General features: G+C 37.8%; 1 protein-coding gene across 8 annotated transcripts in view; it reads right to left on the reverse strand.

The window, feature by feature from the left end:
• The window catches only part of LOC118269554 (cadherin-99C), a 153,697-nt gene that overhangs the window by 96,266 nt on the left and 39,600 nt on the right, over positions 1 to 17,831 (reverse strand). Inside the window, exon 1 of one of the 8 annotated variants that reach the window (XM_050706765.1) lies at positions 5,995 to 6,013. The exons of the other annotated variants lie outside the window; for them this stretch is intronic. The gene's annotated coding sequence lies outside the window, so the exon portion shown is untranslated. Of the gene's footprint in view, positions 1 to 5,994; positions 6,014 to 17,831 lie in introns of those variants that run through there. 8 annotated transcript variants of the gene reach the window in all.

Below are 17,831 nucleotides of genomic sequence, written 5' to 3' on the forward strand. Positions count from 1 at the left end.
TCGTGTTATCGAGGCCTACCTGATGGATAGGTTTGTCACCTACCCCGGTCACCAAGGTGAGTGGAACCGGCGAGAGATGTCGCGCGGTGTTCCACAGGGTTCGGTTTTGGGGCCGCTCCTGTGGAACATTGGTTACGACTGGGTGCTGCGCACCGACCTCCCGAACGGCGTCAGCGTAGTCTGTTACGCCGACGACACGCTGGTGCTAGCGCACGGGAGGTCGCACCAGGCGGCGGCCAACTTAATGGCGAGAGCGGTTGCGACAGTTGTTGATAGGATCCGGCAATTGGGACTCGAGGTGGCGCTCCACAAGTCCGAGGCCATGTGTTTTCATGGCCGCGGGAACGCGCCACCTCCGGATGGGTCCCAAATAACGGCAGGAGGGGTTACCATCGGCGTCGAGACGACGATGAAGTACCTAGGACTCGTCCTCGACAGTCGATGGAACTTCGTGGAGCATTTCCGACGTTTGGCTCCTAAGTTGGAACGGACGGGGGCTGCACTTAAGCGGCTCCTGCCCAACCTCGGGGGCCAAATGCCTCCTGCCGGAGGTTGTACGCGGGGATCGTGCGGTCCATGGCCCTCTACGGAGCCCCTGTGTGGGCGCCGACCCTGATGCGGCGACCAGCTCGGGCGCTGCTCACGTCTCAGAGGGTCATGGCCATCCGGGTGATCCGCGGATATCGCACGATCTCCGGAGAGGCGGCTAACCTCCTTGCCGGACTCCCGCCGTGGGATTTGGAGGCGAAGGTGCTCGCGCGCGTCTTTAGTTTGCGCGCCGACGCGCGTCGCCGGGGCGAAACTCCACTGCCGCGCCAGATTAGTGCGTGGCGGGATGAGCTCCGGCGCGATCTCATGGCGGAATGGCAACAGCGACTGTCGCAACCGAGGGCTGGGCTCGCTGTCATTGCAGCGGTAAGTCCCCTCTTTGAGGAGTGGCTAGAGAGGCGCCACGGCGTCCTCACCTACCGCCTGACGCAGGTGCTTACCGGACATGGAAGCTTCGGTAGGTTCCTGTTTCTGATTGGGCGGGAGGAAACGCCCGGGTGTCATCACTGCGAAGACCGCCCGGAGGACACGGTGGAACATACGCTTGCGGTCTGCCCTGCGTGGGCTGAGCACCGCCGTGTCCTCAGGGATGTGGTCGGCGACGGCGCCCTCTCGCGTCCGGCACTGATACAAGCCATGGTGCGGAGCGAGGGGGACTGGGATGCCGTCTCCTCCTTCTGCGAAGCAGTCATGCTAGCTAAGGAGGAGGCGGGGCGCGTGAGAGAACGAACCTCTTCACGCCCCAGCCGTCGCGAGAGACACTCCGGGCGTCGGGGATCGCGCGACGATCTCCGGCCACCGTAAGTGCGGGTCTGCGGACGGCGAGCAAGGGTAGCTCGCCGCCCGACCAGAACCAGACCCGTGCGTGCGGCGCGTCGCGTTCTGCGCGCGCCTCAAAGAGCCATCAGACCACCACAGATGGGGCCCAGTAGGGCTGATGCCTAATCCGGAGCTGCGGACTACCTAGCGGGTTTACCGGGGCTCCGGCTTGGCAGTAAGAGTCTGACACTCCCTCTCGCCTCGCCCAGGGCGGGAGAAGTCATTGGATGATTTTCCACCCTCAAAAAAAAAAAAAAAAAAAAAAAAAAAAAAAAAAAAAAAAAAAAAAAAAAAAAAAAAAAAAAGGGACATGAATGACTGTCTTGAATCCCGCAACGAAATAAATCAGAAGATATTATTAGAGGAGAAGAAAAATAAAAAGATAGTTTCCACATTAATCGGTGATTTTAATTCAGGAGACAGAATGACTTAAGCACACAAAAAAAAATCTTAATAAAGCTTCTCTAACTATTAATTTACAGTATCGACAATTAGTTATCTATACCAACTTCCGACCCATTATGGATAATGATATTTTATTCTCTCTCTTTACTTGTGGATAAGATTTCACAATGTTTAAGCATCTTCAGTGTACTTCCAAATATGTTACTTTAATCAAGTATCACTTCATATCCACAGGAAAATGTCAATCATATACAATTTTAATTGGCTAGTCTTTAAAGAGCTCTTGCAAGTAAGAATCTTTAAGTTAATTGAAATCCTGTCAGAAAACTTCATTTTCTTAGTAAACTTAGTAGGTAATTAATTCTGTTATTTTATGACATTTTACTACACTTTAATTAAAAGTCTAAACTTAAATAGTCTCTCATTACAATTTTAACTTATGTTTAGATTTTATGAGCCTGTAAATTATTCTGTAAGCCTCCAGTTCCTCTATTTAGTTTAGTTATCTTGTAGGTCTGATACGAAAGGTAATCTTCCATAGATCTAAACACAGAGTTACCGATTTCATATAAGTAATTCTACTAACATTATAAAAGGCAAAGTTTTTGATATAATGTATGGATAGTTACATGTAAAATTATGCGTATGTTTGTAACTCATTTACGCAAAAACTACTGAACGGATCTGAATGAGATGTGGCACAGAGATAGATTGTATTATTGATGGTAATTGTTTATCGCGACGTGGGCGAAACCTCGGGTAGAATCTAATACATTAATATTTTGAACTTTCTTTCAGTTATTTCCCAATAATGTTATGTAAAACTAATGATACGTATTTTAAATATGAACCCCATTCATCTGCTAAGATTGAAAGTGTTAATGGCACCTCTATAATGGCTAGCTCCGTTTAAATAACACTTTGCGATGTAGAGCAGTCTTCGATACGTAATTACAGACAAAAAATGACGCAATGAATAAATGCCTCACATAAGTGAGCCCAATGGCAATGTGAGATGTATTTGTAAATGAGTGCCGATTTGTCTTCTAGACAAAAGTATATTGTTTTTGCTACGAAGATGCATGGTCCATTCTGTTTGTGTAACTTCAAGTTATTAAGTGAAGCAGCTTTCGTTTCAAACTAATATTGGTACATGTTTTGATGTACATACATATATTTACGATGCCTTAGTATATAGGTAGCTGATTTCTCCGGCTTATGTTATAATGTCAGCATAACTAGCGGAGGCTTGGCACACTTAGTTACCTATCGAGCATTCAAAGAAAGGTAATGGGATTAACTTTAAATACACGACACGGTTGACTTATTCCGAACGTGCACAGAATTATTGCCCTTATCGATCAACAATGAACACGCAAAAAGCAAATATTTTACATAATTCACAAGAGAAAAATTCCTATCCAGCATTATATTCCCGGATAATGCCTAGATAACAATTGAATGCCCATTCCTAAAGGTTTTAATTTTCATACAGCGACCTTACAAAGTGGACTGTTATTACATACCAGCGATTTTTCCTACAATTGTGAACGGTAAGTAAATCCGCGGTTTTTAGAGCGTCTCTTTCTCACAGAGTTCCATTATCAATACTGGTCATCTACAACATAAACTAGTCTTTCCTGCTTTGCAATAACAGGCAATTTCGTTTGCACACAAATTAAATATCGAAGGTTAATAAGTCAATGAAAAATGGACGTTATCTTTTGCGGGTAGAGTGGGTTTTTAAATGTCATTGATTGGTTTGTAAGACGTTCTGGCGTGTGATAGGCACGATTGTCGTGGTCAGGTTTCCCGACTACGCAACTGGCTGTAGGGTACATTTTATGTACAGATTGCGACAAAAGTGAGAATTACTTTGAAAACAAAGGATGTTTGAAGACAAACGAAAAGGCAAATATAAACAGAATATTTAGCATTAGTGAACACAATCATTTGCATAGTACACTAGGTATTCCTCAATTGACAAACTATGTGCAACAAAAACAATGAAGTATGAAAAATACCACCAATAAGGTTCCAAGGAATTTCAACTCCGCCCTCAAAACAAGAGAGAAATAAATAAATATTAATTAAATGCTGGCCATTAACATAAAGCAACAACGCGCATAGCAAGAACCGCTTCATTTGAATAAGAAACATGATACATTGGAATATTAATACTTAGTTGAACAAACGTAACTTGAAACTTTACCTGGATTTCGGTGGTTAACGTAATGTGACACTGAACAGGTTTTGCCTTTTGAAGGAATAACGCAGAATTTGGTTTGCAGTTTTTTTTCCTCGTAATATTTTCTTTTTTTTTATAATAAAACGTTACCCCACACTAGGATTTTCTCCTGAGTCGTGGGTGCGTTTACAAACATACAAGTTCACATACACATGACATCCAGACTCAAAACAACAATTTGTGGATCACACAAAGAGGTGACCCGTGCGGCACATTACCCGGCAGCCGGTTGTCCCAGCCACCGCGCCCAACCGTGCAGTCGAAAGCAAAGTCATGTTTCAGTTGAGAATATTATCATTTTGTTACTGAAGAGAATCAATTTAGTTGAAATATCGGTTGCAATAAGAGATTAGTTTCTGAACAATCAGAATATTTGTAAGCTAATTATTTTTTGTTCACATGACTTTAACCTCCATTCTTCCTTGGTTATTTAAAGAGATTATGATTATAAAAAATGCGAAGTAACTCAAACAACACATTGTATTTAGACACGAAACTCTAGAACCTACTTACATAGGAATACCGTAACCAATCATACCATTTACTAAAATATAGCCATTTCAAAGAAAATACCATCAGGTCAAAGCCTACTAATTAAATATGCACATTCAAATATCTTCGTAATGAAGGTAATTATCGTGTTAAGCTTCCGAAGAATACATTTGCAGTTCCATTCGCAAACTGAATACCAGAATCTTAAGAATATCTTCAAAGTTAACGGTATTTGTATTGGAAATCTAAACAGCCAGTTGATGTCGATCTATCAACTGTTTTGCAACTTGAGGAAAACTGTAATTAATTTCGCATTTATCTTATGAAATGTACTAGATTTCTAGATTGCAATTGGTTTAGCTAACATCATCTGAGTTGGTGTTTGAACAGCACTAGACTAGACTATTTTAAACGTAATATTTTCCGAAACAATGTCGTTTTATTCAACGTAAGGATGGAGTGTTCTTGGCATTTCTTAGATTGCTGAAATACTTTTTCATCAGTATTAGGTACAAGAATAAACATCCATAGTTCACCAACTTTTCGCTAATTGAGTTATGTACGAAGTTCTAAAAGCCATCAAATGTGGCCTAGTAGGGCTGATACCTGATCCGGAGCTGCGGACTACCTAGCAGGCACCGGCTCGAAAAACAGGAGTGAAAACGAGGTGTTTCTTTTTTAGTCAGTAATAATCGGACACTCTGTCTCGCCTCACCCAAGGATGGAGAAGACAGAATTTACCCCCCAAAAAGAATTGTTCTTATCTACATCCAATAAAATGACTACTTTTCCATACATAACAACAAAATATCATTATCAATGAGGCAACCGTACACTTCCACATCGGAAACACAAATTGATGTACAAGCTGCACTTACTACAGGTGCCTATCTATCTATGAACGGACAACTTAATGATAATTTCCACCCAATACTGAAGGAAGTCTCCAATCATGTTAAGGAAACATATGATTTATTGATTTGGAAACGGCTGTCACTCACATCGACACGTAATATAAACTTATCTAGATTTTACTAATGGCCATAAAAATGTTACATAAGTGTAAATAAAATTAATATTAGTTAAGTACATTAAAGGAGATGTTTGTATAAATACAAAATTGGTTTTAATTGTGACTATAATAGGGTCAGTATTGCGTTGCTTGTGCCAAAAAAGTATATTAATCTATTATATAAAAATAAGTCGGGTTTTCCTTCCTGACGCTATAACTCCAGAATGCACGAACCGATTTGCACGGTTTTGCATTCGTTGGAAAGGTCTCGGGCTCCGTAAGGTTTATAGAAAAGAAAATTCAGGAAAAAATTAAGAGAAAAGCAGGAAAACAGGGAAAATCATTGGTGGCGAAACGGAGTTCGCCGAGTTTGCTAGTTGTTTATGTAAATTAAGCAATTATTTTATCTTACAACTTAAAAAGGTTCTTTCATAATTAGGTGTAAAAATAAAATCGTTTTAGTACTCACAATTTCATTTATGTAGTTGTCCAGAAATCCAGTTATGCGTTTAATAATTATGACGTTCACAAAAATTTGATTGGAAACTCTTGTCCACAAACACCGCACTCAATCACAAACTATCAATCAAGCAAAGAAAACACAACTATTGTTGATTGACCTGTCATTATATCGATATTAAAATCGATGCCAACAATCGTAATCAAACAATCGAAAATTGACAAAACGTTTGAAGATAGTGAACAAGCGTAAAATTTTCATTGCGCAACGATATTTAAAAAAACTGCTAGTACATAGTTTTAAATGATTTGTTTAATCAATAAAGATGAAGTGTGTCGGTCCGTTAGACGCACAAAAACCTGTAGTGGGTCAATGGCACAGCGCGACTGCGAGCGAAGCCGACGCGCGTTCATCTCCGATTCTCCGTACGAATGTTTTTTGCATCTCGAATCGATTAAGATTCGATCCGATGAATCGATGACGGTTATTATTGTTGACAATTAAATACTTTCTTGTTTTTCGTTGATGATGTCACTTTGTGATGCGGAAAAATATTCGGGCTGTTGTTTTGATTGTGAGGTTATTCACTCTTTGAATGTAGATGTAGCGATGTTTAATAATTGCTTTGCTAATCATAATAATGAACAATGTGATTGTAATAGGTATAACGTCATCCTTCTTTTTGCATCTACAGGCAGTTATGATACGTTTTACCCAATAGTTTTATAAATAATCGACGAAAAATCCATATTTCTTAGCCCCAAATAGGCATATGCCCTTGAGGTTAAGCTTCGCAATCACTTAAAGCAACGACACAGTCTAGACATTGTTAGCATAGTAACATGAGAACGCTGACATTGTGTGCCTACTGTAATCGCTTAGTCTACAAATAAGTGCCCTCAAGCTAAAAAAGCACCTATGTAACAAAAAATAACACATCAATTCGCAACACAATAGCCCAAATACTCAAACAATTTAAAAAACCGTTCCAACGCAAATAGAGAGAACTTTCCAAGCAACTTATATGTATGGGATTGATTACTGTCCAATCATACATGAGAGAGAACATAGAAACCATAAAATACCGCTTCGTTTAAAAAAAAACACCGTTGTATTACTCATCGATACAAACGCTTTAGATGTAAATCTGATGCTAAACCTGACTAGAATATTTTATAGTGACAACGTATTAGTTTTGCTAAGAAGGGTAATGAACTCAATACAATATGGCTATTTACATACAAACATACCGAAATAAAGTCACTATTGTATGATTACTATATTATTTGTAAACAGTTCGCTTATGTCGGTTATTTATGAATAGTGATGTGACAATGAATGGGCTACATTCCTGCTACTGTTTTGTTTTTATTTTTTTTATACACTAATTGTTAGGTGGGTCATGCTTTATCTAGGGATCTTTGCAATTAGGTAATGATTGTTTTAGAATGTACTTGGGTACGATTTCGTATGTGATTTCTAATTGTACACATATGAAGTTGATTGTTAATTATGTTTTTCAGAATCTTGTAGGTAATATTTTAAACAGAGTTTAGATATAAAAATCAAATGTATATCCTACTAGAACTAATTAACAAGTGTCAAAAAATTCATATAATTCAAAATGGTTTTTTTTAATTCCATTGCAAAAACAGACAACAGTTTTTTGCGAGCAATCTTGTTTATTACGCTACGTAAACAGTAGTTATTCAATTTTAACTACTCATAATGTGAATTCGTGATTAAGCATTTCAATTACAGAGAGACAATCATTAAAAAATCTGCATATGTCAAATGAAACATATAGTGCTGACGAAGAAAAACGTGATACTATGAAGAATTCCTATATGTATGAATGGAATAAGTAATTAACAATTTCTATGCATGATATAAATTAATACCATCTAGTCTTTGTCTTAACAATAATCATAAATCATAAAGTACAATATATCTTGGATCTTAACAGCTAAAGTATCAAAATTATTATGCAGGCTATTCATTGAAAATTTTCATTACACTTTTATTGATCGTTTATCTAGTTAATGAGTATGTCTTGATGTACAGACATGACATTGAACTTGTATTTAATTTAAAATATGATAAAATAGGATGAGAAAATGCTCATTCATAGGTGTTAAGTTTTGAACACCATGAATTTTGATGTGACGTGAAGCCTCTAGTAGAATGAGCCGAAAATTGTATAGTTCTACGTCAAACAATTACGTGACTAAGTCGAAAAACATAATAATCATGTTCGTACGCCATTGAATAGAAAGCAGGTAGCAGTAGCCTCTATAAACCTTTTTTAAATTGCGCTCTTCAGCCAGCCTGTGGGGTGGTGATCGCGGAATTTACGGTAAATCCTTATAAAAATCATATATATATATCTATGTAATCAGAAAACTAATCAACACAACCAATCAAGGATTCAAATGAAACACACATTATTGTAAATCAACAAGAAATTATTTCACCAACGTCCAATCTATTTCGAGTCAATAAATTCATAGCTCAGAATCAGAAACAAACGTGGTACCCATAAACTAATGTATTTATTAGCAACAAATACGTCAAACAGACTTCTCCTTTACACTGCAAATAAATCGAATGAAGTTGAACAACCGGACTGTTAAGAACTAGTGTAAATCTGTACGTCCGTCTGTCTGTACTTGAAAGGTAAATACAAAATAGTTGGAGCAACTTTCCTTCTGATTAACGATTGAAGTTGTTTAGGAGATAAGATGAGGTGATGTGTATGTAGTTTAAATTGTAATAAATATTTAGAAGTTAAGGCAACCCGCATTGAGCAAGCGTGGTGATTAATGCTCAAACCTTCTCTGTACGAGAAGAGGCCTTTGGTCAGCAGTGGCCACTTATAGGTTGTTGATGATGATGATGATGATTAAAAAGTCAAAATAAATATGTAATTGTACTGCGTTGGTGGTGTTTGGGCGAGCAAGCACTGCGCTAAAAGAAGTGATTACTTTTGGTGATAAACAAATTTTCGTTTCAAAATCAGAGTCCTGAGTGCAATGGGCATTGTAAGAATTTTGTAAAGACATATACAGGAGAATTGTACAGTTTCGCAAACCAAACATCAATTACCTACATTAATTTAACATCACGACATAAACATTATGACAACAAGTGCCATGTACGATAGAATGTCATGCTATAAATATTATGCGAGATTATTGCCATGCACCGTAGAATCAGGCTTTTTGCTACTACAGAGTGCTACGATATAAAAGAACTACGTACTTCGTCGGAACACAAAGTTCAATTGACACAAGCGCCTTACAAGTACAGTAAATCCCACGCATGTGTGTGTGTCAACGTGAAAACAGGTCCCTAATGTAGGTCACTTGTCCAATGTCCACTATCAAGTAATGTAATCAAGTCTTGCCAGGGCATTTTTTTATCAAAAGTACACTTAATTACAATCTTAATAAAGATCAAAGTCGAATAGTGTTCAAGATCTAGAATAACTTCATATTTTTAATGGTCTTACTCTATAATTTTATCCTGCTACATAAAATTAATACATTTTCATTTGTAATTAGTTGCATGATAATTAAAACTATACTGGAGATGAGAATTATACGGTTTGGTTAATACTATAAGGGTTTACTCAGAAGGTCGACTCTGTTCAAACGCAGTTTCTATCATGTTCAGTTCTATCATATCTTTTTTGGGCTTCAGCTAAGATTTGACTTTTGATTAAGACACGGGACTGATTTAACTTTTGGATGACACAGATTTGGATTGCTTTGGATCACATCAAATTAACTTGACATGATTGAAAAAAAAAGCTAGTTGAAGCAAATATTCTATAGTTATTGAAAACTTTATATTTTAAGTTAAAAGAACTTTTCTGATGTGCAAATAAATAAACTTTTCTTTTACCATCAATACTAGCTAATTATACTTCTGTTATTAATATACACAGTACTAGTACAACTCGTACCAACAGTGTAACAGTTATGCGCGCGCGCCAGTTGGGTGGGCTGTGATCACGACACGACGTCCCGAACGAGTCACGATGATTGACGACTACCTGACGGAAATAGCCGAAGGGCTGCTGGGGGTATTCGTGAACTAGGAACTAAATGATTAGATGGATGATTCTATCAGTCAGTTTTGTGTTGTGGAGTAATTAGGTCGGAATTTTGAAGATGTTTATGTTTATTGTTTTACAAGATTGTAAATGAATGGTGTGTTACTGATGATTGTGAAGATGTTTAAGATTTGTTAGTGAGAAATATTAGTTAAGAACTTATATTTGGGAAAATATCACAGTAGCTCTAAGTATGTCCACAGATGGGGCCCAGTAGGGCTGATGCATGATCCGGAGCTGCGGACTAGCTCAAAGAGCAGGAGTAGAAACGGGGCGGTTTTTAGTCAGTAAGAGTTTGAAACTCACTCTCGTCTCCCAAAGCGGGAGAAAACAGTGGATGATTTTCCCCCTTAAAAAAATTTGTACGTATGTGGTACCTAAACAGTTTAATGCAATATATTTTGTGTGATATGTTAATGTAATAATAGTCAGAGTATAAATAAACGGATCCAAAATAAAGCTTTTGTATAATTTGAATCAAGATTATCAACAATGTCTTCCATCTTTCGTTAAGGAATGCACGTGGACATTTCAAACCGCACCGTTATAAACTATTACATGATCACATAAGACTTGTAAATCAGACAGATCTAGAGAAACTCGGTAATGTTTTCTAAGAAACCTATTTGCAAGAATTCCAAGCAATCTATCACAACCACTAGGCTCTTGCAAAAACGAACACACGCCCACTAGGTACATATAGACCGTCGTAATAGATAGTTAAACTGGTGAAAAAACTAAGCTATAGCTAATAGCTTCCAGTTAGATATAGCAAAAAGGCTAACAGACATCCAGTAGATTGATATCAAAACTGGTCAAAGTAATTAATGCTACAACCCGATCAAGGGATGTGATTGAAAAAGAGAAATTCTTTATTTTTTTTATGAAAAGAATAATAATGTTTCTGTGCGTAACTATGTAGGAATAATGTCTGTGATGTATGTAGTATTACGTTTACTTAGAATGTTTATTAGATCTCATGCCTCATATAGGTGACGAGCAAATCTTATCTAACATCGGTCATGACCAGCGTTCATCATGAGACTTACTTTACTTTACTAGATCTATATATATGGACAAGCAAAATATTTTCGGATTTTAGATTCTAATGATCAGGTACATAATAGTGAAGATTGTAAAGTGGCTAAACAGTCTTTTACTTCTATGATCAGCAAATCTACAAAGAACGCCAAAATATCACTATTCACGATAATAAGCTTGAGCAATTGATCACGTTCCGCAACCACCTTCTTTTTAACCATGTCCTCTAGCTGCTACCGCTTCCATTATTTCCGATTCCCCTTTATTTAATACACGCACGTGCCATGAAAATTCATGGATTCGAGTCGTGGTGTAGCGGAACTCTAAACGGCGGCACGAACATCGAACATGTCACCGCTAATCGAATTACTGATGAAAAACTCCAAAATCGACCGATGGGTGACAGAAATTGGGACGATGACTGACGGACAATTGTAGTTTTTAGTGACAGCCATGGAAAATGAAAAAATAAACAGCAAAGGTATTAGTTACCACATAATTTTGTCACGGTGATGTTTTTACGTGGTTTTAGTTGAAGGCAATAAGGTCGATCAAGCCTATAGTCAAAGGGCCCAATAAATAACAGTTAAGTCGACACCAATGAGCATGGAGGTAGAAAAGAAACCTGTGCAAAAAGCTGAGCTTACATTATTTATCCAATCTTGCTAAAAAAAACTTGTTTTTAGTGAGTAACCAAAAAAATATTCATAACTTGTAAATCGATAACGTTGCAAAATTATCGATCACCATTTACTGAACGGCCAAATCATTAACTACGTGAGCGTTTTCAATAACAACCTACTAACTGTACTATTTGTAACACACTAATTTAATAGTGACGCTAACGAAAGTAGAGTGTAAAATCTTACGTCACCAATCGATTGTGTATCAATGATCGATTTCACGACTCGATGCTAGATGTACTCGATAGTGATGACAAAGCGATGCGTGCAGTGTTGGACCATTAAGATGTCTCACGCTTGCACCAATAGCTTCTGTTGGCCCTCGTACAATAGCATTCTTTCATTGTGAGACTTAATGAACAGCACTGTCGAACCACAACTGTTCATTAAAAGAGTAATTTGCCATCGTATCGTGTTAATTGTGAGATGAGAGTGCCTGTTATGTTATCATCGCTGACTAGAAGCTGTCATTGAGAAATTATTAATTCTTTCAATCACTTTTTTATGTAACTAGTAAATGGACTGGAATTACAAACATTTCATCAGCTAATTTCGAAGCCACGATTGGTGAAAAAATGCTTTACAATTACAAAATTATTAGTAATGTAAAAGGAAACATAGAAAGAACACTGTTTAACGCTGAACATATGATGTGCATTATCAGAACGTTGGCAGTTTCATTGCGGCACCTTGTTAAGTTATAACATCATTTTACATGCGCAATTAGACATGCATGTTGTATGACTCAGTACCAAACAGATGAAGCGGTCTCGCTTGCCCGTAAATGAAACTAGGGAACATCTCATTCGATACTCGCATACTTAACCCCGGTGTCGAGAAATCGATTCAAACACGTACAGCGGAATCGATTTCCTTTAGAGTTTCGCGTCCACCCACGGTCTCGTTCAGAGAATATCTCCATACCCTGATATAAACGGGACAAACTAGATAAGGTGGTACGCCAAATATAAGTATATCTTGTTATCACCTCGTTTTGTCTTTCTGGGACATGTTTTTAGTAAAGTCAACGAGGAACAGCAATCGATTGGAAATTATTATCAATAGTACGAACAAAGTATAGGGTTGCGAACGAAATGCTTATCTAAACGATTGTCTCATTTGAATACGTATGACTACGTAATGACACTGGACTTGTATTGGGTGTGTAAGGACCGTTTCTAGAGGAAAATATTGCGAGTACAAATCTACATACAAGGGAATATGACTACTAAATCTTCCAGTGGACTTATTTCCATGTTCCTCTGTACTTAGTACTGAGAGTCTGAGAGCGAGCCGCGCTCAGCCATTAGCATAACTAGAGAAGCGCGGGCGCAGGTGAGCGGCTAACGGAACACCGCATGAGCATATCGACGACGCATCTATTACCTGCACAGCATACCAAATTCAACTTTGTAGGTATTGATTTAAAAACCATATTCGATTGTTGTTATTAAGTTTGTAGTGGTTTTAATTTATTGTAGAGTTTAGTCTACAAATCCGAGAGACAACGCTTGGGGCTGTGTCAAACAGATTAGCGCATCACTGTGTATTGTATGGTTATAGCCTTTACAACTGGCATAATAAAAAGTTCTGCGGTGCCTTAGTACAGCTAGCGTAGTGTGATTTATTTTATTGATAACATGAAAGCTACAGACAAGATGTATGGTACTTTGCATTCTGATTGGGTAAGTATTTTGTTCATAGTTATCTTGCAATTTACTTATGGGATATCGCAGAGTTTCTATTTTAGAGAGCTAGTAAGATCTATCTTTTAAACATTGATCATATTAAGAGTTGCAAATGCAGATAAGAAACAACAATTGACTTTTAACTTGTAGTTATTTATCTATTATATTATATCCTAGAACACCTCTACGTCAAAATTCGATCGTCAATAAAATGAATAAACGGTTCCTACCACCTTCAAAATTCCTTCACCTTTGTAAACAAAGATAAGCGCATGCCTACCTAATTCGATGGTCCACTGTTCAGTCACGATTCTTTGGACAGAGTGTGTAAGTAACATTAGATGGTGTAGACATGCGTGTCTAACATCTTTGTTAGAAAAGTAGTCCCGATGGATTCTGAGTAAGAAAGTGATATCCAAAACGTCATCTAAATATACAAACCTAAACAAATAGAGATGTGTCCTTGGAAGGATAACAGTGCTTCTTATAGAGTTAAATAGTGACTTTTAACTGACTGACGCTTACATTTAGTTTTGACAATAATGTTATTAATCTCATTACTACGAGGGAATAAATAGAGTATAATAATAGTCTTACTATTTTACCAATTTGCTAAAAGTATTTTGCCATAATTCTAATAACGTATTATAACTGAAAATTCCTCAGTGACTTAATTGGAACTGCATCCAACAACTTTCTACGATCTTTAACAGATCGTCTGTCTACCTTGTGACCTTAGAACCATAATTATAGATTGTCCAAACTAGAAGACGGTGCCGAAATATTTTTCGACGGAGGAAACCTTCAAAGGTGCTTAGCTTTTTGGGAAAAAACTAGAGAGTGCGGGATTTTTACCTCACTAAAAATTTCCTGGTGACGACCATATAAACCTAAAACAAGTTATGTAGGTCCTCTACCGGCAACCCCGGTGCCGAAACCTAGACGATCCCACCAGTGAACGACACCATAATATCTCAAAAAACTGTTTGTTTACACATTTCCACTCTAATTCACGACCCAAGCGTGTTAGTAGACCATACATAATGTATCTTAACCGTCGTTTCGAGAGCAAAACTCGTGATTCTGAAAGCGAAACGAGACTTAAAGTTACGAGGCGTATATCTCCGTGACTTAATGCATACGTTTAGACCTATTACGGAATGAACAGTTATGGTAACTAAGCTTATTGAAATGCTATTGCGTTTTTGATTTTATATAACTGCTTTGATGTCGGCGTAATTAATTATGGTTATGATTGTGATTTATTGGGTTATTGTAGGGCTGTTCTGTTTAAGTACACGAGTATTTTTGCAGCTATTCTGTGTTTTCTAAATGTTTCTATTAAAGGTGAACCTTTTTTTAAGGGGAGAAAATGATCCAATGTCTTCTCTCTCTTTGGGTGAGGCGAGAGGGAGTGTCACATTCTTACTGACTAAAAACAACAACATTCCTACTGCCTTTCGAGCCGGAGCCCCGGTAAATCCGCTAGGTAGTTCATAAAGTTGGTGCATAAAACTAACACCCAAATCTTGTTTTTCTTGTAGCTTAATTTATCTTCATAGGGTCTTATATGAATACTTGAAATGTAATTACAATCTTTGATTGACACTATTGGATTTAGCCTTTCATCAGATGCTTTGACATTTACAGATACAGTGTTTATAATACTGATGATCACATCACAGCTAATGATCTAAGCTTGCTTAGTGTGTAGAAAACACCTATAGACGCTGTAACCGTCAGATTGAGGTCATCACTTCATCAGTAAAGTATATCATCATGGTTCCATTTTTGGTTAAGGAGATTCTTTACAAATTCAAGTCGTAAAATTACCGCTAATTTTTAATCGGCGTCTCTTTGTCTATGTTAATGGTTTAACGTGAGAAGTAGGATGTTCGCACAAAAGGAGGTTACACACGCTTGTAGTAGATTATTATTATAAATGTAAGTTAAGATAATACTTTCTTTGTCTGCACAACATTTCTTAAAGCAACAATATTGTAATTTTTATAAGGAAGTAGAACGTATACGTGGTCTATTTTTCATAATGTAATGAAATAAGAATCATTATGACAGCCTGTAAATATATTTATGACTATTTTAATTTAAATGATTACTAAACTAGACGAAATCATTTGACAAGCCCTCATATTCTGCAGTCAAGTTATAAGTATGGAGCTTATACGAACAAAGGTGTTTGCTTCAGAATCGATACCGCAAATAGCCGTGTCGTTCACTTGCTAAATGTGATGACAATGGGGCCAAGGTGGAAGCGATCACGTCTAGTAAAAGAAGGGCTCGTATTATTTACAAAGCAAATAAATCCTAGTGTTTGAAGTGTGTCCTCAGTGTATGGCTATAATAGCTTTAAGAAAGGGCTAAAATGTGAGACAAGTTGTATGAAAATTCTTCACTTCGAGATTTAAACCGAAGCCCCTTGACGAGGTATATTTTTGTGTTATTTTGGATCATTGAAGCATGCAGTGTCGTCCCAGAAATCGAAACTGCGACGTTCTTTAAAAAAAAGACCAATAAAAAAACCTGCACAGCAGCTGGTTACCAAAGGACTTCCTTAATCTGTCAAGATATATCATATCGACTTGCGATTTACATATGCACACAGAAAGCTTTAGGCCAAGTAATTCCTGCTTAATACCCATCCGACCTTAAATGTTCTCTTGCCCGATATCTACCGTTTATGGTCCACCATATCTCCACATAAATCATCATCAACACAATACTTCACGACACATGGTACAAGAAAACACGTTGTCACGAGCGAGTAATTTTGAGAATGCAACAATATTTGTTACTCACGTACCGATTGAGTTTGAAGCATGGCCGCCGCGAACAATGTTCTGTGGCTAAACTGCACCGGCATATGGTTGGACTGTAGCGAATTTGTAACAGAAAATGGTAAGGAAATGTAACGTGGTAGTGTTGCGGAAATGTAGCGGCTGGTATATGTAATTGCTTTGTATTGATTGTTTGAATGCGCTGTTGATCTAACTGTAGCACTTCTATGAATTCCGTGGTCTAAAGAGTTCCGAAGTGTTGTTGGTATTTGGAATAGTTGCTTGTTAGTCTGCTATTTATTTTATGAAAAGCAGCAAACGGCCTAATTTCCCCTTTCCCAATCCTCAACAATCTTTAAACTTCTAACCCCAAAAGGCCGGCAACGCCCGCCTCTAATGTTTCGGGTGTCCATGGGCGGCGGCGATTGCATCAGGTGACCCGTTTGCTCGTTTACCCGGTTTTATTATAAAAAACCCGTTTAATTATCAGTTACCCTTCTTTTCACATGCACTGCAATTTTCCAAAACATCACTACCATATTTCTATACCCGTTTCTTTGATAATACGGCCAGTACAGCATTAAAGATTTACATTTGTTTTCTCATTTTTCCTCCTTATCGAAGTAAGTTTACACCGGATCGCTCTTAAAGTTTATTGCAGATTGAATTCGCCACAAGTACGGTTATAAACAGATCAAGTAAGTAGGTTTACTACTCAATTCGATCTAGATATAATGACGTGAACTAGATATAAATCATTTTATTGCTGATACGGATGTAAGTAGGTTGAAAAGAGTTTGAATAATTTTATAGTTATGTAGTTAGGTGCGAAATTATTACACCATAGGCACTGCCGCTGTAAATATCTACAAGATTAAAGGCAAGCGTCCACAGGCCCGCATCGTACGCATCGTACGCATATTGTATTACGTCATCGGTACGCATCGCATGTAGGCATTGCCGATGATGCGGTCCGTACGACACAAGACAAACTAAAATCCGTTGCGTGCGATGCGTACGATGTGGGCCTGTGGACGCTTACCTTTAGGAGGTATCATTTTATTTGCCTCAGAATTCGAAAGGGCAACGAATATTTTACTCAGATCATTTTGAAACGATGCGACTCTGCACAATGGACAAAACCGACGACAGATCCTAGTACGAAATCCCATCTTCAACGGCACTTGTACAAAACAATACATTACCATACATAAATAATGGTTGGTATTCAAACCCTACAGCCGGTCCCTGATTATCAATTACAACGAGTTTAGAACAACGAACACGCATTCCATTAGAGACAGCCACATTATTCAGAATAACAGTAGTTTATACTACGTGGTCGGTCATAAAAATAATCATAAATATGGCCTGTATACAAAAATACTTACGTTTTGTACAAACTATAAAAGTCATATTGAACATATATTGGTAGTCACGATTTCATTACTCGCTGTATCATTTTATTTTATGAATTTGTGTGCACATGAAATCAATTACAGCTATTATTTTAATGATTGGT

The sequence above is a fragment of the Spodoptera frugiperda genome, chromosome 30 (assembly GCF_023101765.2).
Source record: "Spodoptera frugiperda isolate SF20-4 chromosome 30, AGI-APGP_CSIRO_Sfru_2.0, whole genome shotgun sequence".
NCBI classification, from domain to species: Eukaryota; Metazoa; Arthropoda; class Insecta; order Lepidoptera; family Noctuidae; genus Spodoptera; species Spodoptera frugiperda.